The sequence below is a fragment of the Dendrobates tinctorius genome, unplaced genomic scaffold (genome assembly GCF_039654945.1).
Source record: "Dendrobates tinctorius isolate UK_male_01 unplaced genomic scaffold, ASM3965494v1 ptg000383l, whole genome shotgun sequence".
Taxonomy (NCBI): Eukaryota; Metazoa; Chordata; class Amphibia; order Anura; family Dendrobatidae; genus Dendrobates; species Dendrobates tinctorius.
The window spans coordinates 4297415-4318425 of record NW_027362049.1 but is presented as its reverse complement, the minus strand read 5'-3'; the positions used below and the strand labels follow the sequence as shown (position 1 = coordinate 4318425).

Sequence of the window (21011 nt, the reverse complement as noted above, 5' to 3'; positions counted from 1 at the left end):
TTGGTAGAACATATCAGTGCAGGTAAAGGGGGTTTTACACATAGCGATATCGCTAACAATATCGCTAAAGCATCACAGATTTGGTGACGCAGCAGCGATATCGCTATGTGTGATACTTCCCTCCGACTGGCTCCCCCGCTGTCCATCGCTGATCGCGCAGCTCCATTTCTCGTCGGCAGCTTCCTGCTGGGCTTCCTGCTGGCGTCGACGAGCGACGCGTGGACGGGAGGACGTCAGGATCGCTGAGTGTGAAAGGTAAGTAACGACCGCTGTATCGCTGCTGCATCGCTGTGAGATCTGCCTGTGTGGAAGCTCACTAGCGACCATTTAGCAATGCACCAGCGATCCTGACCGGGTCGTATCGTGGTCGGGATCGCTGGTGCATCGCTAAATGTAAAGGGGCCTTTAGACTCGTCAGCATGGAGTTCAAGGCAGCACACAGATTTGTAACGCGGCTGTGGAGTGAAGTGGCCAGATGGGATGAATCCCATCAGAGATCAGCATGAAATAGTAGCAAAGACCCTGATTCCAGAAATGTGTATCTTACACGGCTACTAGCTGCAGTTAGTGATTTTATCATATCTGCTGCAGATCTACTAGTTCTCTAATTGATGGACTAGGACCAGCCTAGGACCAAGCTACAGGCAAGTGGATGGAGCTTAGTGGGAAAAATGGATAGCTGTACACAGCCTGAAAAATTATTCAGAATTTACACCACAAAAAAATAAAAGAAGAGTGAATTAAGAGAAATGCAAGTCAAAATCATAAAAGTGACCCACGTCTCAGCTTAGTGCACCTTACTCCAGTGCACTCTTTATCAGCAGTGGAGTGCAAAACTATAAACTTTGGATCATACTAAAAGTCTGGATAATCCCCCATCCTTCACCTAATGCAGGTCCTTCTGTTTCGAATGTGGGCAGAATACAGTGACAACCTTGTACTACTAGAGGTGAGAACAGCACAAAAATAGGAAAAGCTAAAATAAACAGCACAGGCATCGATAGGAGTACGATATATTTACGGGGAGAGGGCGCCCCTGTGTAAGTGACTATAAGGCTGTGGTGTATCTGTGCATACACAATATCCACCCTGTGGTCCATGAGAGCCAACTATGAATCCACTATATTATGTGAGAGCTCCTGTTAGCAAAACAGAGTACAAACCTGTAGCACGCCACCATTACATAGGGCTGCACATTAAGCTGACAGATCTACCGTAAGAAAGTAAAATACAAAATTCACGGAGGAGTTCCCCTTGTGTGTAAATAGGCAGGGCACGGCCTGCTAACTTTATTAAAATTTTAAAAATAACAGTAATAAAGAATTTGGAAAATGGGGAAAAAAAAAACAGTGACTACATAGCAGGGCGCTTGTGGATCGGATGAAATGAATGGCTGCGGACATGCACACAGATATGCATTGTCAGGTCCGACTCCCACGGTATAGGTGACGTGGAACAGAAACGTTACATATGGAACCGTCACATCCTCAGCACCAAAATATTGAAAAAGTGTTAATTAGCTGTTCCCAGATATCTCTTACCTAGAGAAAAAGGAAAGCGCAGTTCTAGACTATATGGAGACGTCGCACAGCGCTCTGGAAAGTGCAGGGTTCATGTAACACATCTGCGGAGAGAAAAGATAACGTTATTGACATCATAGAAATGATAAGCAGAACCTCTATCCTACACATCAGGAGACCTAGCAGCGAGCAGACGCCCCACATATGTACCCTGCCCAGAGCACACACAGATGCGGCTCCCACCCCTATTACACACACAGACATCTTCAGGGAGTACTATGCAAACGATGGAGAATTCACAACCATGGCCAAAACAGCAATGGGTGGTATTACGCACAGGACCGATTATGTAAGGGGAGGTTCACACTTGTCAAAAAGTCAATAAAGGGAAGAATCATAAACTGATCATAAATCGGATGCTTCAGATCAGAGAGCCTGCAAAAGGATCCAGGGAGCCTGTATGAACAGAGCCCTAGATATTCACATGTTCAGGAGCTTGTGGAGATTCCTTTGAAGGTCCATCAGACACCAGTGAGGCATATAGGATTTAATGGATGCAGTGGAGGAGTGGTCCATAAGTAGCAGCTCTTTATAATAGTGTGAAAACAAGGCCTACTACAAATAATAGCACTCATCTGATGTAAGAAAATCAGATACTAGAGAACTGACCATGTACCCAGAGGACACCGTCATCATCTCAGGACACAGCCTGAGGAAAGCATAGATTCAGTGCCAAAATCCAACTTGTAATAGATTTATCTCAGTAGCGCAAACACGGAGTATACCTGCAGCGCGGGAGGAGTTTTCCCTCTTCATGGTTGAATCTCTACTTATCCTAGGAAACATTTGGAAGGATGCCATAGAATGGCAGCACCAGCATGAAGCAGAATCCTATACCTCAAACGTATACGGTGTTGTGGCCGTCGTTCACATAACTTGTAAAAGTGAGCAGTCAGATATTTTAATTGAGCACCTAAAATAAAAGTAAAAACAATGGCATCGGTGCCATTTCAGCAATTTCAGGATGTGAGTATCCATTTTTTTTTTTTTGTTTTTTTATTGGGCTCCTGAAAAGTTGAAGTTTGGGTTGTCCAATAGTGGACAACCCCTTTAAATGAGCTAACCAATATCGACTGCATGTGATCACTAAGGGCTGAAGCCTGAGAAGAACCATCAAGAAAGGTCTCACTAAGATCACACGCTTTCATACGGGCCTATATAATATTGCAAAGTGGCTGTTAGACACACTGTGGATGGGTGATAAATATGGAGTAATGATTTAGGGCATTTAAGACTACAAGAGGTTAATCGGCCAAGACTGGTTGGTTATGAGCAGCTGTTCACCATATCTCCATCCCTGGGTGTGGTTCACTTGGTAAAATGAGACTTGTTTGTCTCACACACGTTGTGTATGGAGGTGTGCAGATTTCCAGGATTGAGTGCCTCTGCTAAAGGACTAAAGCCCCCTCCCACATAGCGAGATCGCTAGCGAGATCGCTGAAGCGTCACCGATTTTGTGACGTAACAGCGACCTTGCTACATGTGACACGCAGCAGCGACCGCCCCCCCCGCTGGATATCGCTGATCGTGCTTGAATGTCCTGGGTCATTTTTTCGGCGTCCCGCTGGCCAGCGCGCATCGCTGTGTTTGACCCGACAAGCGACCTCGTTGGCGACGCAGAACTCAGGGACGCAGGCTGGAATCGTTCAGAATCACTGCTGTGTGACAAGGTACCAACGGCCGCCGAGGATCGCTGGATGGTGGCTGCGTCGCTGAAGAGATCTGCATGTTTGGCAGCTTACTAGTGATCATTTAGCAACGTACCAGCGATACTTACCAGGTCGTATCGTTGTTGTCATCGCTGGTGCATCGCTAAGTGAAACGGGAACCTAAGACGCTGGACTGTAAACTAAACGGGCTATCCAGCACTATTGTATGAACTTTATGCTTTATTTTCTACTTTATGCCAGGCAAGTACTATATTTGAGTTTCCTGTAATGTTTATGAGGGCTACATGAAAAAAAAAAAAAAAAAAAATAATATATATTATATATATATATATATATATATATATATATATATATATATATATATATATATATATATAGAGAGAGCTTTTTAAATAGAAACTGTTCCTGTGATACCTCAGATCACTCTCAGGTGAGTAGTACTGTTATACAAATTACTAGCTATTGAACCCATTCTACGCCCGGGTGGCGAGCATTTATATTGGTATATGGTCTCCATCCTGATATGTGCTGCTTCCATCCTCTGCCCTAACCTTTTCATGTGCTGCTACCATCTTGCGCCCCATCCTGTCATATGCTGCTCCCATCCTGCGCCCCCTTCCTGTCATGTGCAGCTCCCATCCTGTGCCCTCATCCTGTTTTGTGCGCCTCCATCTTGTCATGTGCTACTCTCTTCCTGTGCCCCAATCCTGTCATGTGGTGCTCCCATCCTGCGCCCCAATCCTGTCAAGTGGTGCTCCCATCCTGCACCCCCATCCTGTCAAGTGGTGCTCCCATTCTGCACCCCCATCCTGTCATGTGCTGCTCCCATCCTGCGCCCCCTTCCTGTCATGTGCAGCTCCCATCCTGCGCCCCAATCCTGTCAAGTGGTGCTCCCATCCTGCACCCCCATCCTGTCAAGTAGTGCTCCCATCCTGCACCCCCATCCTGTCAAGTGGTGCTCCCATTCTGCACCCCCATCCTGTCAAGTGGTGCTCCAATCCTGTGCCCCCATCCTGGTATGTGCTACTCCAATTTTGCGCCCCCATCCTGTCATGTGGTGCTCTCATCCTGCGTCCCCATCCTGACATGTGGTGTTCTCATCCAGCGTCCCCATCCTGTCATGTGGTGCTCTCTCATCCTGCGCACCCATCCTGGTATGTGCTACTCCAATTTTGCATCCCCATCCTGTCATGTGGTGCTCTCTCATCCTGCGTCCCCATCCTGTCATGTGGTGCTCTCGCATCCTGCGTCCCCATCCTGTCATGTGGTGCTCTCGCATCCTGCGTCCCCATCCTGTCATGTGGTGCTCTCTCATCCTGCATCCCCATCCTGTCATGTGGTGCTCTCTCATCCTGCATCCCCTTCCTGTCACGTGGTGCTCTCTCATCCTGCATCCCCATCCCGTCATGTGCTGCTCCCATCCTGCGCCCCCATTCTGATATATTCGGTAGAAAGTGGCTGGATTGGTCCGCTGACGCATCTATAAAAATGGCCATGAAAGCGCGGACTGCGCAGGCACCGATTCCGGGGCCACAACCCGCCCTCTACTCACATTATTGCCTTATTTCAATAATTTCCGCCCACCAACAAAATGGCACTTGGAGGGCGCTATACGCATGCACCATTTCTGACTGAGGATTCATATCCCAGTCTGTGGCCCGAAAAGACCCCGCGGCAATACCGGGTAGGTAAGTTGTTGTGCCAGAGATCGCGGTATGCGTTCAGTGCTAACGCATACTGCGATCTCCTGGACCACAATCCTCATCCCCGGATGCGCAACTCTGTGGGGTCTAGACTGCACAGGCCTTTTGCGCTTGAGCAGTCTATGCAGGCTTCGTACAGAGAGACTCTCCCTAGCATTATATTATAGATATTTCATTGTAACGTAATACCACTATGTCTCCCATGGCCGGCTGCACCTTACTCTGGAGGTAACAGACAGCAGTCAGATGTTCTCCAGCCTAGGTTCATTTCGAGACGGGCTTGTCATGATGAAATACATCATCTTGAGGATAACTCGATGACCTATATTTTCTTTCCTTTCTGTCTAACAGAACCCAGTAAAGTGGACCCAAGAAATAATAGTCACCTTACTACGGTATTGGCACTAGTAGAATATCCATCAATTATTAGGAACCATAACGGAGGTACTGCCAGACTATTTTACCATGGCGCAGCACTATATAGTAAATTACTTACAGTAGAGTGTGGACTTTTAAAATAGTATTTAAATCACACTACTTATTACATGTCCTAGACACAGAACAAGGAAAGGAGATACATTTCCTGTAGTCTGGCTCCACGTAGGAACGTCATTAGCATAAAAGCAGAGGTTAAAAAAAAAGCAAAAAAAATGCTGTTTCTACTTTCAAAAACCGGTTTTCAACTTAGACTGACTAACCAGGCGATATTTCACATGCCTGTTGGCCATGTCCTATTGTGCGTGATGTAAGGAGAAAATGTTGGCTAATTAATGTGTCCACTGGACGGACATTGCACCGGTGTCTGCAAAGCACAAAGTGACTCCGGCTGCATTAATAATGTCAATGGACCCGTCAGTACTAATATCCGAAAGCCGTTTGTCAGAGCTTCAGGGAGCCGCTGACGTGTGGATAACACATGATGTGAACATAGCCTTATTGTTACGTACAGAAAAAGTGCGCACTTTTTCTTATGGCAGCATACAACTGACAGCGCATGTTTTCTTGCACGTGACGATCCCCACAGCTCCACATGTCTGAAGAAGGTCCATTATAGAGACCGAAACGTTATTGAATGTACATCATGTGGATTATTAAGCTGTGAAAAATAAAAAGGAACTTCTTTTTGCATTTGGGAGTGCCGGATTTTTTTCTTATATGATTTATTGGGACTGGTATCCTGTTCTGAGCACCCCTTATCGAATTATCGGAGTGACGTGTCTTTTTGTTACACAATAAGGGAAGGTGGGGTATTCAGGATCATATTTTGGCCAAAGTGACGAGTGATTACAAGGAATGTCTCGCTCAGGAGGACCAATCCTTTCCTACACTAAACAAATAACCCAATAATTGTAAAAGACACTGGGTAATGGTTAATTTACCTGCGGGGGCGCTGCAGGGAAATTGAACACTTACGGCCAGGTAACCCACAAAAGAAAACTTTAGGATTGGCTTACTGGCATCTCCAAAGTGGAGGCCTCCTGTCATGGTCCAGATAAGGGAAAAGCTTCCATTCAGAGAAGGCTTTCTTGAGGACACTTTACAGTTAGTAATCAGCCTTGTCTCCACATCTTCCCATGGGATTAAAACAACTAATACATTTCACTTAATGATTTTCCCCACCTGCTTCCCCCAGAACATCTACTGGAGGTATCATTAACCTCTCGGTCTTCTGTTTAAGCACTTAGGGGGTGGCAAGAAATGGAAAAAACAGGTGTAAGAAAAGCCTGAGGAGCACAAGTAAATAACAGATGGTCACTTTTCACATTTGCTCCATGAATGACCTCAAAAGGGCAGTATGATCTATAGCTGGGGCTTGGTTGAGCCGCCATGTTTCTCCCATGAGTGCAGTACTTGTTTTCTTGTGGCTACAGCTTTAATACCATTTCTAGAGATACCAGCACGAATCGTAGCACAGAATGCCAACATTCAGACCTTGACATGTTTCAGGGTGTGGACCGAGCCTCAAAGCCATTCAATAATTTATATATAGGTCTTTGTACATTCTGATCTGATCAGGAGTTACACCATGAGTTTGAGCCAAGAGCTGCATTAACAATTCAAACTTTAGAGCTGAAGTCTCCCAGATTTGCTTGCTTTAAGTCTACACAACACTGGTTCTTGTGACTTGCATTGTGTGCCAACTTACAGTAAACTGATAAGTAAATGGCTCCTGTATTGTAGAGGCTCAAAGTAGGGATCATTTCCGACAACAAGCTTGGTAACAATTTCCTGTAGGTCAGGACCAGTATCGGATAAGTAACTCACTGTGCATTATCCACAAAGTTACAAGGCTATAAAAAGGTGAACCACCACTATAAAGAGTAGGCCAGTGGCGGATTTCACACATCGCATTACTCCAATATACCGTACTACTATATCCACAGAGACGCTCTTTATAAGTAGGGTCTAGTGATGAGCGAACGTGCTCGGATAACGTGTTATCCGAGCATCTCGGGCGTGCTCCAATAATATGTTCGAGTCCCAGCGGCTGCATGCCTCGTGGCTGTAAGACAGCTGTAACACATGCAGGGATTGCCAAACAGGCATTCCCCTCAAAACATGCAGCCACAGGGGCTCGAACATATCCAAGAACGCCCAAGATACTCGGATAACATCTGGGCAGGTTTGCTCATCAATAGTAGGATCCAATACCGACTAGCAAGACAGAAGCCCATCTCCCACTTTTGTGGCCACAGGTACAGACATCTTATTAAGGGTACGCTCACACTTGCTCATAAATCTGTCCCATTCTCATCCAGGAGAGTGGGATGATTTTTTCTGACTTGTCATCCATGTGCTGTCCGTATACGATCCATGTTCTTACACAGCAGCTGTTAACTTTTTACAGGACCAGTTACAGTTTCCTATGCTACTGAACTGTAATTTATCTGTAAAAGTCAGAAGCCTTACTGATGGTCCACAATCCATAAAAATCAGAAGCCATGGTGATGGTCCGTAGTCCATAAAAGTCTGAAGCCTTACTGATGGTCTGTAGTCCATAAGAGTCAGAAACCATGCTGATGGTCCATAATCTGTAAAAGTCTGAAGCCTTACGGATGGTCCATAGTCCATAAAAGTCATAAGTAATGCTGATGGTCCATAGTCCATAAAAGTCAGAAGCCATGCTGATGGTCCATAGTCCATAAAAGTCAGAAGCCATGCTGATGGTCCGTAATCCATAAAAGTCAGAAGCCTTACGGATGGTCCGTAACCCATAAAAGGCAGAAGCACAAGCCATGGTGATGGTCTGTAGTCCATAAAAGTCAGAAGCCTTACTGATGGTCCATAATCTGTAAAAGTCAGAAGCCATGATGATGGTCCGTAGTTTGGTAAATGTCAGAAGCCGTACTGATGGTCAGTATGACACGTGATTTTTTTTCTCACACCCATCAGATTTCGGAGTGAAATCCAAGCATGCTGCATTTTTTTTTTCTCATGGGGAAAGGATTGTTAATTAAAGAAAAATACAAATGCTTTACCTACCCATCCTTTCCCCGGCACTCTGGGGGGGGATATCATCACTTTCAGTCCATGTGGAGTCACCTGCCCAATTGATCAGCTTGGACATTATCACCACTTCTGGCTCCAGCAGTGACCACCAGTGCAGCCCTTATTTTCCTCCCTGTGCTCGCTAGAGAATTCCAGGAATTTTTTTGTTCATCACCCACCACCTTTTTATTTTAGTACAACATACAGTATATACCAATTCATTACCAAGGGGGTGCAGCTCACAGGAAAAGTATGCTGCGGCTTTTCATTACTTGTCAAAAGGCTCCGTTTTTCTTTTGTTTTTAGAGAGGGATTACTTAATTTAAAAAAAAGGTGTTGGCAGTGATGGACATCCCCTTTACATGCTGGTTATAGGGGTCACAACACGCATCAATTACATCAGGCTACCGGTGTCTAAACTGGCTGCAGAGGTGACGCCCGGCGGCGTGCTGTCACCGCTGCAGTCTGTCTAGAGCGATCATTGGCGTAGAGGACACTAAGTGATTTTGGAGTTTATCATTTATAACACTGCAGATATAGAAAATCCCCTTACCCTGATCATTCAGAAATAGTCACACATCAACAACATCCATGTCACTGCGATCAATGTGACGGTGCCCTGAGATAACGTAATGCTGATTCCATATTTCCCAGTCATCTTTATGTAATAACTGCAAGCGAGCGATCTGCAGAAGCCACACTGACCTACATATGATCACAGCACACCGCCCGCTCAGCGACTATGGGGACACCCATGGGGTACTGCCGGACCGCACAAGGCTGCAAGGGTGATCATACCCACTTTACCATACAATGACACATGGGGAACGCAGACTTCTGCAATCAGCAAAAAAATGGGGATATAAAAAAGTATACACACATACGGTATATATACACACACACTTCCCCAGAAATGATGCAGATGAAGATGACACAATGTACAGCGGCGGCTGCGTGTTGTCGGATGGACACATTATACAGGACACATACCTGCTTATTACACGCTCACACACATTACATAGCACCGCACATCCCTCAGCAGCTTCCCCTCTACACACCGCTCCTGCACTGTTATATAACCCGCGCGGGCCTCTATTTACCGGCACACCGAGCTCCGGTCATCCCATCTCACCTTGAAGCCTCTGCGGGTCCGTGTCCGCCCCAACGGGCTCCGGTCCCGCTGTGCTACCGGCCACCAGTAGATCCACACTGCGTCTGCGTCAGGCACCCAGCTAGTGACGTCAATAATTAGTATTCACCGCCCCGCCCACTCACTGCTATGCTCTTCACATTCCAGGTCCTGGTCACGTGCTGTCAGACATCAGGCGGTGGGCGGAGCTATGTGTATTTTGGCATTTGGGCCCACCCTGTGTGTGACGTGCGGGCTGCTGTATTTATATGAATGAGGTGGAGAATGCCGCAGGGAAGGGATGAGTTGTCGCTTGTGTGTGCGGAAGAGCAGACTGCCCTCCACCTGTCACGCAGAGGGTCTATGGACTATTGCCAGGGGTGTAACTTGAAGCACAAAAGCCCCCTTTGGCCCATTACTACTAAAGACCCCGTGGGAAATTTTGCATGGGTGTCCAGGAGCTTCAGGTTATGCACCAGGACACTGCTGGGATGCCAAACCATTGCTAGTGCCAAAATCTGCGTGGCCTAATTATTTAACCCTCCGTCAGGCGCAATAGATCTGACAGGCACACAGTAATTAGTTTCACTTCTCTCTCCTTGCCCACTTATCAGAAAACCCCACCCCTCCTAGTTATCTCCTGACTCTACAGGCTCTGTGAAACCTGATATCACAGTGACTCAGCAGACCTTCTAGTGAGCAGATATCAACACTTTGGCTTCTCTGGCACATTGCGCCTGATTTCAACACAAATTGAAAGGTTAGTATTTTCTTTTTTTATTCATCACGATTGTGTATTTAGCTTGTTTTATGAAGGATTAATGCTAAGTTAGTGTACATAAGTACTGTTTTCTTAGAAAAAAGGAGGGTGGCTTCTAAGGCACATTGCGCCCTAACACATACTCTTTCTCTCTTGCTTCAGATTTTCTGCTGCAATGGCCAGAAAACAGTATGATTCATCTAAACCCCTTCATTTAGAAGAAATGAAGATTTTTTTGTTAGAAGATGATGAGGAAGAACCAGCAGTAACTGAGGATTTAGAGGAATCTAGTGACATTTCATCTGAAGATGAGGTAGCAGAATGTAACACTGATTCTGGAACAGAGCAGGATGGTGATGACACTGATACAGAGGAAACAGACACAGATCTAGCTTATTATTTGGGCAAAGATAAAAATACAAAGTGGAACAAAAAGGCACCCAAGAACAAACAGCGCAGAGAATCCCACAATATTATTACACACCTTCCTGGAGTTATTGGAAGTGCTAGAAAAGCTAAAACTGCAGTGGAATGTTGGAGTAATCTAATTACAGATAGCATGTTGGAAACTATTGTTCGGTTCACTAACCAGTATATTGACACAATCAAAGAGCAATTCTCCAGAGAGAGGGACATCAAAAACACTGATGTGATTGAACTCAAGGCATTTATTGGCTTGTTATACCTAGCTGGTGCTTTCAGAGCAAATAGGCAAAGTTTGGAGGAGCTGTGGGGGACAGACGGTGATGGCATCGAAAAATTCAGCCTTGTGATGAATCTGAAACGATTCAAAGTCCTGATCCGTTGCCTCCGTTTCGATGATCGAAGTACCCGGACAGAACGAAAAGGTTATGACCGGCTTCTTTACAATGCTGAATGTGGGTGGCATCAACTCACAAGTAATTTACCTCGGTAATGAACTTAAACAAATGCGCAGGAGAATGTACCTAAAACATTTGGCTAATGAACTGGTGAGTGGAGAGCTAAGCCTAAGAAGTACAAAGACGGTTGGAATGCCCCTTGCCCTGCAACACCGGTTGAAGAGATATCGTCCCAAGGACGTTCCAGAACAAACACCAACTCTACCACCTTCTAAAAGACGCAGTTGTACTACCTGCTCATTTGTATCTGGTTTCAGAAGGCTTTCTAAATATGACTGCAAAATATGTAAAGAATCAATCTGCCTTTCCCATGCAACTTTCGTCTGCCAGCCTTGCTTTTCTAAGTGTACCTGTGCTGCTTCTGCTGCAATTGAAACCACTGAAGATGAGTAGAAAATAATTAACATCTAAGTGCAATATCCTTTAAGTTTTTTTCCATAATTTTATATTTAAGCAATAGTTAAGTAAAGATAACTGGAGCCTATTTGGCGGTACTACCAAAAAGTGGTACTTTTAGTTTTAATAAGTTTATGGTTAATAAATGTTTTTTTTTGCATCTGATTTGGTGTAATCTCTTTTAATACATTCCTATGAAGGTCACTGACTACTTCTATAGTCCTGAAATTGAAATATGTAGCTACTATAGGTGGTTTTCTGACCTGTGCTTGTCAGGCACATTGCGCATGAACTGAGGAGAATCTATATTGCGCCTGACGGAGGGTTAAAGGGATACTGCCATCTTAAAGGGATTTTTCTGGTTTCCTTGTCCTCTGGCTCAGTGTGCTTTGAAACTACAAACTGCACTTTATTCACCCAGGGTTCAGTGCTGAGTGCACTGCTGCTCCTGGTGTCTGTTACTGTGTGCAGCACTGATGTCAGATGAAAAGCGCTGCAGTCAATCGCTGGTGCTGCCCGAGTAGATGGTGCGAGCAGATAAGTCGTGTTACAGGCAGCAGAGCAGCGGTGGAGACTCCGCACCGGTCCTGAGGAGGGAGAGTAAAGGCCCCGTTACATTTAGCGATGCACCAGCGATCCCAACAACGATACGACCCGGTCAGGATCGGATCGCTGGTTCATCGCTAAATGATCGCTAGTGAGCTGCCACACAGGCAAATCTCACAGCGATGCAGCAGCAGTCGGCGGTCGTTACTTACCTGTCAGACGGCAGCTCTGGTGACGACTTCCTCCTGCGTCCATGGAGTCGCTCGTCTGCGCCAGCAGGAAGCCGACGACGAGAAATGGACCAGGACGATCTCGCGCGATCAGCGATATCCAGCGGGGAGCCGGGTCGGAGGTAAGTGTCACAAAATCGGTGACGCTATGTGTGAAGGGGGCTTAAGGCCTAAGCCTGGGGAGGGGGCCTAACATGGAAGTGTCCACCTCTCTCTACAATCATCCGCTCTTTTGCTATGGAGATGGAGTAATAGCGCTAGCACCCAACCAGGAGCGTGTTACAACTGTCTCTTAAAGGTTATTCCCAGATCCTATCCCAATATGTAATAGGTGTATCAATAACCGCAAATACCTCCAATTAGAAATGTAGTATAGTTCTTCTAATTTGCTACATCTCTTTCCTCATGTGCAGGCATTGCAGGACCTTAGGTATCCATGGTTACGTCCACTGATGAAGTGACAGCTAGTTGATTACCATGGATACCTAAGGTCCTGCAGTGCCTGTACATGAGGAAAGAGATGTAGCAAATTAGAAGAACTATACTACAACTGGAGGTATTTGCTGATATTATTAGTATCACACCAACTACATATTGGGATAGGATTTAGGAGATGGGAATAACCCTTTAAGAGCAGATAGAAGCTTATAAATGCTCACTGCAGAATGTGCTAATGTGCAGGGAAGGGCTAGACAGAGGCCATTGCACTACACCATGTAATTCTGAAAATTTGCAGGGGTCCCAGAGGTCAGATCTCCATCAATCACACTTTATAAGATGGGAATACCCCTTTAATACGTCATCCAAATAGGTGTATTGTCCTTTATCGTACCTCCATAAATCTGCGATGTCACACATGGTGGCGACTGGCATACAGAATGTCCCAGTGGGCACTGCATCTGACACAGCTGGCACAGCAGCACACTCCTCACTAAGCAGCCATAATATGCCTTGGCCATCAGTGGTCACAATAAGAGGCACCACTTATGGCTGGAAAGGAATTTTCGAGCTTTAACAAGAGCACTGCGCAGAGTTGTATGAACAGAGGGAGAGCCACGCGGCTGCACTCTTCTGGGAAGTTCAAGCTAATGCAAACATTTACACATGCCACAGACTAAGCGCAGAGTGGACGTCACTGTCCTGCTGGCAGTGTTTCCTCTGTGCAGTTCTTACATAGTACAGAAAACTCCTCTGAGTTTGGCGAGGCTTCCACCTTTCAATTCAGGCACCCAATCATTTTATTCTGTAGGCAGATAAGCCAATGAGAGAACTCACTGCCAGCGACTTACTCCTCTCTCCCCATAGAGAACAAATGCTCATTTGAGAGTTCATGTGTATGGGAGAGGCGGGAGTGATAACTGTTCTGCTGACAGTTATTTTGGGTGCATGGGCACTAGTAGGTTACGTTCTGTGATAAAACACTCCGGGATCGCCTTTGCTGGGGTCAAAGGTCACGTGCATTCAGCATGAAACTCAGGCGCACAGCCGGGGTCCGGGTATAACTGACACTGGGTCAGGTTTATTAACGGTGAAAGCAATGCATAAAGGAAAAAAAACCAAAACAAATCCTTTCCTGTCCGGCACTAACTAAACAAGGTACAACCTAACTACCAACTGGCAGGCTTCTCCCGTCCAGCCAAACCACAGTTACCGTGGGCATTGCTTTCACTCACGTGTGTCTCTCACACAGACAGGCTCTCTGTATCCCCAGGCTGAGACACTCACACAACCACCTGGCATCCTTTTATATCCGCCTCCCATTATTCATTAGTAACCAGGTGATATACTGACCAGACTAGGCCACATAGGAAAGGTATCTGGGCGAGATATACCTGCCCTCATCCACTATTCCCACAAGATTCTCACATATCCCCCCCCTCTGCTCAGACCACTCCGGTCGAGCAATGACACTCGCCAAACAGTGCACTCGGGACAGGGCATCTGCATTCCCCATCTGTACCCCTGGGCGGTGCTCCACCATAAAAGTGTAGGCCTGCTGGGCAAGGAACCACCGGGTCACCCGGCTATTCCGTTCCTTGTGCAAGTGCATCCACTTGAGAGGGGCATGGCCAGTGATCAGCCTGAACTTTCGGCCCACCAGGTAATATTTGAGGGCCTCTAGAGCCCACTTAATGGCTAAGCACTCTTTTTCTACGACTACATACTTTTGCTCATGTTTATTCAGCTTCCTGCTGATAGGGAAATGGGTGTTCCACTCCGTCCCTCACTTGTGACAGTACGGCCCCGATACCGGTATCAGAGGCATCCGTTTGTACCACAAACTTGCTGCAGAAGTCCGGAGTCACCAGTACGGGTTGAGCGCAAAGTGCCCGTTTTAGGCTAAGCAAGGCTTCTTCAGCCGCTAAATTCCATTTAATCATGACGGAGTCTTTCCCTTTGGTAAGATCCGTCAGGGGGGTAGCGATGGCTGCAAAATTGGGTATGAACCAGCGATAATAGCCGACGATCCCCAGAAAGGCTTGCACCTGCTTCTTGTTGACAGGTTGCGGCCAGTCCTGAACCGCTTGAATCTTATCGACCTGGGGTTTAACAACACCCCTCCCAATTACATACCCCAAATACGGGGCTTCTTCTAGCCCGATGTGACATTTCTTGGGGTTCGCAGTTAGACCTCCCCCCCACAGGTCGTCAATCACAGCTTGTACTTTCTGGAGATGAGTCTCCCAGTCCAAGCTGTAAATGACAATGTCATCCAAATAGGCCGAAGCGTACTGCCTATGTGGCCTCAGGACTCGATCCATCAGTCTCTGGAAGGTCGCCGATGCTCCGTGCAGTCCAAACGGCATATACACATACTGAAATAAACCTTCCGGCGTAGCAAATGCCGTCTTTTCTCTGGCAGCCTCCGCCAGAGGGATCTGCCAATACCCCTTTGTTAGGTCTAGGGTCGTAATATACCGGGCTTTTCCTAACCGATCTATTAACTCGTCAACCCGGGGCATAGGTTAGGCATCAAATTTTGAGACCGCATTCAGTTTCCTGAAGTCACTGCAGAACCGGATGGTGCCGTCCGGTTTAGGAATTAACACAATCGGGCTGGACCAAGCACTGTGCGATTCCTCAATGACACCTAACTCTAACATTGCCTTCACTTCTCCGAAAACGGCTTCACGGCGCGCTTCCGGAATTCTGTAGGGTTTCACATGGACAGTGACCCCAGGTTCCGTTATGATGTCATGTTTCATTAGCGTAGTCTGCCCGGGTTTTTCTGAGAAAAACTTTTGGTTGTGAAGTAGAAACTGCCTGACCTCAGTCTTTTGCCGCTCCAAGAGAGTCTCTGCAACCCGTACCTCCGGTACGGTATGCGAGCAGACGGCACGGGCCAGCTCCGCTGACAAGGCAGACCGATCTTTCCAGGGTTTTATCTGATTTACATGATAAACCTGATCAGGTTTCCGTTTACCTGCCTGGTATACTTTGTAGTTTACTTCACCAACTCTTTCCTTAATCTCAAAGGGTTCCTGCCACTTTGCCAGGAACTTACTGTCCACCGCGGGGACCAGGATCAACACCCTATCTCCGGGTGCAAACGTACTGATCTTGGCGCCCCTATCATAGATTCTTTTTTGGGCTCCTTGAGCCTGCATCATGTGTTCTTTGATGATAGGCATAACAGCCTCAATACGGTCCTGCATTTGGGATACGTGATCTATCACCGTTTTAAACAGAGTGACCTGACCCTTCCAGGTTTCTTTGGCAACGTCTAACTGTCCACGAGGACGTCGGGCGTACAATAACTCGAAAGGTGAGAACCCCGTGGAAGACTGCGGCACTTCCCTGATGGCAAAAAGCAAATATGGAAGTAAATAGTCCCAGTTCTTCCCATCCTTGTCTATCGCCTTTCTCAGCATCTGCTTCAGAGTTTTATTGAACCGTTCGACCAATCCGTCTGTTTGAGGGTGATACACGGATGTGCGTAACGGTTCGATTTGTAACAACCGGCAGAGCTCCTTCATTACCCTGGACATAAAGGGAGTCCCCTGGTCGGTCAATATCTGTTTTGGTATACCGACCCGACTAAACACATGCACCAGTTCCTTGGCAATCGTCTTGGTGGCCGTGTTACGCAAAGGGATGGCCTCCGGGTAACGAGTGGCATAATCCAAGATGACCAGGATATGTTGGTGTCCACGTGCAGACCATGGAAGGGGCCCAACTAAATCCATCCCAATCCTCTCAAACGAGACCTCAATAATAGGTAGGGGTACCAAAGGGCTACAGAACCGGGGCTTAGGCGCAGAGGCTTGGCAGTCAGGACAAGACTCACAATATACACAAATATCATGATGCATGCCTGGCCAAACAAAACAGTGTAATATCCTTTCGGTAGTTTTCTGGACTCCCAGGTGACCTCCCATCACATGTCCGTGGGCCAGGTCCAGCACCTGCCGCCGGTAGGGTTTTGGCACGACTAATAGTTGCACCGTGTCTTCCCCCTTTTTCTCTATCTGATTTAGTAAATCATTCTCCAGGACCATGTAAGGATATGCCAGCCTAGAGCCAGGTTCTACAGGTACCCCATTTATCACTTTTACTTTTGTCCTAGCCTGAGAAAGGGTAGGATCCTTTATTTGCTCGCTTTGGAAGTCATCTTTCTGAACTTCCAAATCCGGCAAACGGGGAGGTGGACGGCTGTCGGCCTCCTGCTCTTCCCTGGGCTCCTCCGTATCACCCGCCATGACTGAAAACGGGAACTGCAGGTCATTTCCAGCAGACTCTTCCCCCGAGTCTTCCGGGGGACCTCTTCCAGGGGTTCGGGACCCACACGCTCCCTGGGAGAAGAACCATGTACACTATTACCCAGGGGCATCAACTGATTCTCCCACAATTGCCAGAAGTGGGGAAAATCCCAGCCCAAGATAACATCATGCAATAACGCAGGGACGAGTCCCACTTTATGTTGCACAGACCCATAGGAAGTAGTAATGCATATGACCGTGGTGAGGTACGAACAGGTGTCTCCATGCACACACGTTACAGAAAATTTGTCTGATGGTCCAGTCGGGGCTGACACCAGACTGGCCTTCACCAGAGTCACCACACTTCCAGAGTCTAACAATGCCACCACATTTTTGCCATTAACAGTTAAATCACACAAGTGTTTTTCCACATCCTTTTGACCGGCATTCACACTCACTACCCGTGCAACCATAGACATGCGGTTTTTAGAGTCTGTGACGTCGCACTGCATGGGTTCAGCAGTGACCGGACAGTTCGCATCAATGTGGCCCATCTCTTGGCAGCGGAAACACCTAACGGGCCCCTTGCTTAGACCAAAGTTCGTTACTCTCGGCCTCGCATTGCGGGCAGTCCCGGTTTCCTCCCCCACTGTCTTAGGGATTTTTCCATCTCCCCTACTCCCTGGAACAGTCTTACCGGTTCCACGTGGAGATGATGAAGAACGAGGTGGGGTAGCGTCGTCTCGGAGTCCTTCCGCCACGGAGTAACGTTCAACCAGATTCACCAGTTGATCTGCCGTCGTAGGATTTCCATGGCTTACCCACTTCCTCTGGGCTGGCGGTAGAGCTCTCATGTACTTGTCCATGACAACTCTCTGGATTATCTCTGGCGCTGTCAGCACCTCGGGTTGTAGCCACTTCTTCATCACGTGGATCAGGTCGAACATCTGTGACTGCGGTGGTTTGTCCGGCTGATAAGTCCATTGATGTACTCTCTGTGCATGGACAGCGGTCGTCACTCCCAGTCGGGCCAAGATCTCGGCTTTCAGTTTGTCAAAATCCTGCGCGGCTTCAGGTTCTAAGTCAGAATAAGCCTTTTGGGCCTCACCGGAAAGAAACGGGGCAATCAGGCTGACCCATCATGCCTCCGGCCATTTTTCTCGCACCGCCGTCCGTTCAAACGTGGTCAGGTATGCCTCAACATCATCTTCGGTTGTCATCTTCTCACTCTCGACTCGGCTTCCAGCTTAACCTCAGGTAAGCTTGCCAGGCGCTGCGCCACCTGCTGGAGAAGTGAACGATCGGTAGCAGTCATGTCCACCAACTCCTTCAGCTGGGCCATCATCACCCGATTAGCTTCTTGCTGGACGGCGGTGGACTGTACCAGCGCTTTCACCACGTCCTCCATGCTCATGCTTCCAACGTTATGCCCGCGTTCTCCACCACAATGTGATAAAACACTCCGGGATCGCCTTTGCTGGGGTCAAAGGTCACGTGCGTTCAGCATGAAACTCAGGCGCACAGCCGGGGTCCGGGTATAACTGACACTGGGTCAGGTTTATTAAAGGTGAAAGCAATGCATAAAGGAAAAAAAACATAAACAAATTCTTGCCTGTCCGGCACTAACTAAACAAGGTACAACCTAACTACCAACTGGCAGGCTTCTCCCGTCCAGCCAAACCACAGTTACCATGAGCACTGCTTTCACTCGTGTGCCTCTCACACAGACAGGCTCTCTGTGTCACCAGGCTGAGACACTCACACAACCACCTGGCATCCTTTTATATCCGCCTCCCATTATTCATTAGTAACCAGGTGATATACTGACCAGACTAGGCCACATAGGAAAGGCATCTGGGCGAGATATACCTGCCCTCATCCACTATTCCCACATGATTCTCACAGTTCCGACTATGAGTTTTTGATGCTGCATCTTACAGATCCACCAAAGTGGATGGGAATTCCAAAAATGTCATACCGACTGCTTTTTTATGCAGCGTAAACTGACCTGTGGTGCGTGTTTAAATTCCGCAACATGTCAATTTCTCTTGTAAGTACGCTGAGTTATATGTGAATTTTCCCCACAATTTTTCATTAGATGGTAAAAAACGATTATGTGGTGTAAAGTGCATTTGCACTGCAAAAACGCACTAAAGAAGTGGGTAATCCACCAGTGGCGTGTATAGAAATCTTGAGGCCTCCCCCACAAAAAAAAACCTTAATATTTGACAGAATCACAGAAGTGCATATCTCACAAGTTTGCAGCCTTTAAAAAGTAATGTTCCTACTACTGAAGCCCCTAGATTGTCCTTTTATTGCCCTATCTTGGATTGCGTCATACCTTACAGACCAGACATTCAGCGTCTTCCACTCGCACACCACCTCCTCACCGCGCCCCCTATCCGTCGGAGTCCCGCAAGGTTCAGTCCTAGGGCCCCTGCTCTTCTCCATTTACACCTTCGGCCTCGGACAGCTCATAGAATCTCATGGCTTCCAGTATCACCTCTATGCTGATGACACACAGATCTACATCTCTGGACCAGATATCACCTCCCTACTAAACAGAATCCCTCAATGTCTGTCTGCTATTTCATCCTTCTTCTCTGCTAGATTTCTAAAACTTAATATGGTCAAAACAGAATTAAACAGAATTAATCATCTTTCCCCCATCTCACGTGCCCCCCCCAACGAACCTATCCATTAAAGTAAACGGCTACCCACTCTCTCTAGTCCCACAAGCTCGCTGCCTCGGGGTTATCCTTGACACTGATCTCTCTTTCAAACCACATATCCAAGTCCTTTCCACTTCCTGCCGGCTTCAACTCAAAAATATTTCACGGATCCGCACATTCCTCAACCAAGAATCTGCAAAAACCCTAGTCCATGCCCTCATTTTCTCCCGCCTTGACTACTGCAACCTCCTGCTCTGTGGCCTCCCCTCTAACACTCTCGCACCCCTCCAATCTATTCTACACTCTGCTGTCCGACTAATCCACCTATCCCCTGTGGTGTAGTAACCACTATGTCCACTAGGAGGCGCTGTGTGGAGGTTCCAAGAGAAAGGATGAGTGGCAGAATCATAGAATCGTAGAGTTGGAAAGGACCTCCTGGGCCATCTGGTTCAACCCCCTGCTCAAAGCAGGATTCACTAAATCATCCCAGTCAGATGTCTGTCCAGCCTCTGTTTGAAGACTTCCATTGAAGGAGAACTCACCACTTCTCGTGGCAGCCTGTTCCACTCATTGATCACTCTGTCAAAAAGTTTTTTCTAATATCTAATCTGTGTCTCCTCCCATTCAGTTTCATCCCATTGCTTCTAGTCTTTCCTTGTGCAAATGAGAATAAAGATGATCCTTCTACAATGTGACAGCCTTTTAGATATTTGTAGACAGCTATTAAGTCTCCTCTCAGTCTTCTCTTTTGCAAACTAAAAATTCCCAAATCCTGCAACCTTTCCTCATAAGACGGGGTTTGCAGACCGGTCACCATTCTGGTCGCTCTTTTCTGAACTTGCTCCAGTTTGTTGATGTCTTTTTTAAAATGTGGTGCCCAAAACTGGACACAATATTCCAGATGAGGTCTGGCCAAAGAGGAGTAGAGGGAAATAATGACTTCACGTGATCTAGACTGTATGCTTCTGTTAATACATCCTAGAATTGCATTTGCCTTTTTTGCTGCTGCATCACACTGTTGACTCATATTCAGTCTGTGATCTATTAGAATACCCAAGTCTTTTTCACATGTGCTGTTGCTTAGCCTTATTCCTCCCATTCTGTATATGCTTTTTCATTTTTAATGCCCAGATGTAGTACTTTGCATTTTTCCCTGTTAAAAACCATTCTGTTAGTTGCTGCCCACTGCTCCAGTTTATTCATATCTTTTTGAATCCTCTCTCTCTTCACTAGTATTAGCTATCCCTCCTAGCTT

General features: G+C 46.9%; 1 protein-coding gene and 1 long non-coding RNA gene across 3 annotated transcripts in view; one reads left to right on the top strand and one right to left on the bottom strand.

The window, feature by feature from the left end:
• Positions 1–9730, bottom strand: part of LOC141075982 (SEC14-like protein 1) — a 61748-nt gene extending 52018 nt beyond the window's left edge. The window contains exons 1-2 of one of the 2 annotated variants that reach the window (XM_073563194.1): positions 9575–9730; positions 1542–1624 (exon numbers count right to left, since the gene is read on the bottom strand). The gene's annotated coding sequence lies outside the window, so the exon portion shown is untranslated. Of the gene's footprint in view, positions 1–1541; positions 1625–9432; positions 9466–9574 lie in introns of those variants that run through there. The other variant, XM_073563195.1, reaches the window with a different exon arrangement.
• Positions 9731–9844: 114 nt separating this feature from the next.
• On the top strand, positions 9845–11773 carry LOC141075962 (uncharacterized). The gene is made up of 2 exons (XR_012227379.1): positions 9845–10331; positions 10494–11773. It is a non-coding gene; the product is annotated as an uncharacterized lncRNA (long non-coding RNA).
• Positions 11774–21011: the final 9238 nt, after the last annotated feature.